This window comes from Polyodon spathula, chromosome 25 (assembly GCF_017654505.1).
Source record: "Polyodon spathula isolate WHYD16114869_AA chromosome 25, ASM1765450v1, whole genome shotgun sequence".
In the NCBI taxonomy this organism is placed as follows: Eukaryota; Metazoa; Chordata; class Actinopteri; order Acipenseriformes; family Polyodontidae; genus Polyodon; species Polyodon spathula.
The window spans coordinates 9,100,214-9,101,024 of NC_054558.1; positions in this window are offsets into that span (position 1 = coordinate 9,100,214).

Here is an 811-nt window from a genome sequence, read left to right on the forward strand (position 1 = left end):
TCAAGTGTGTTTTTTTCTGTAGATTTTAGTTTGAATTCTCCTGCAGTGATGTAATAGAAACGTGTTCCTGCTGAGTTTGACTTTATCCTGCAAACAGCATTGCAGATGTCTCCCTGTGCAGGCTGACACCACTGAAAGCACACAACTGCACAGTAAGGCAGCAGGTTAAAATGACTTTACAAGGGTACAAGAATAATAATTATGGACATCTAGAAAGTAGTATTGCTCATGTAATGCTCCCTGTACCTGGGAGAACTGGGACAGCTTTGTTGGAAGGAGAAGATAATGCTGTTATCTGAACACTTCCTTCCTAGCTTTGCACTGCTAGATCTGTTTATTCCTTTCAGACAAGCTGCATTTCCCTGTGACTCAATGCTTCAAAATGGGGTCCTGCATTTCTTTTGGGCTTAAAGTTGAAAAAATAAACAGCAGCTCAGAGGACCTCTCGTGCAAGTTTATTGTATTTTTTGTAAGTCATTGGAAATCATGTCTATACTTGGATATCTTTCAAACCCGCTTGTCTAGTACCTTCTGTGCAACGCTACTGGAGGAACGCTCAGTGTTAACACACACCCTACACAATAACCTGACTCTGACCGAACAGACTGCATACTGTTAGAAACAGAGCATTTACCTTGCCGTCTCTGTGCTGTACAATTGTCAGTTAGCCAATATAAACAGGGTAGTTGCATCATAGCTACATCTTTGTTGCAGAAAACCTCCCTCTGCTTTTTACAGATAAGCTGCTGGCATTTTAGAAACCGACTTAAAAAAATAAAAAATAAATAAAAGATAAACAGGCACACATGAA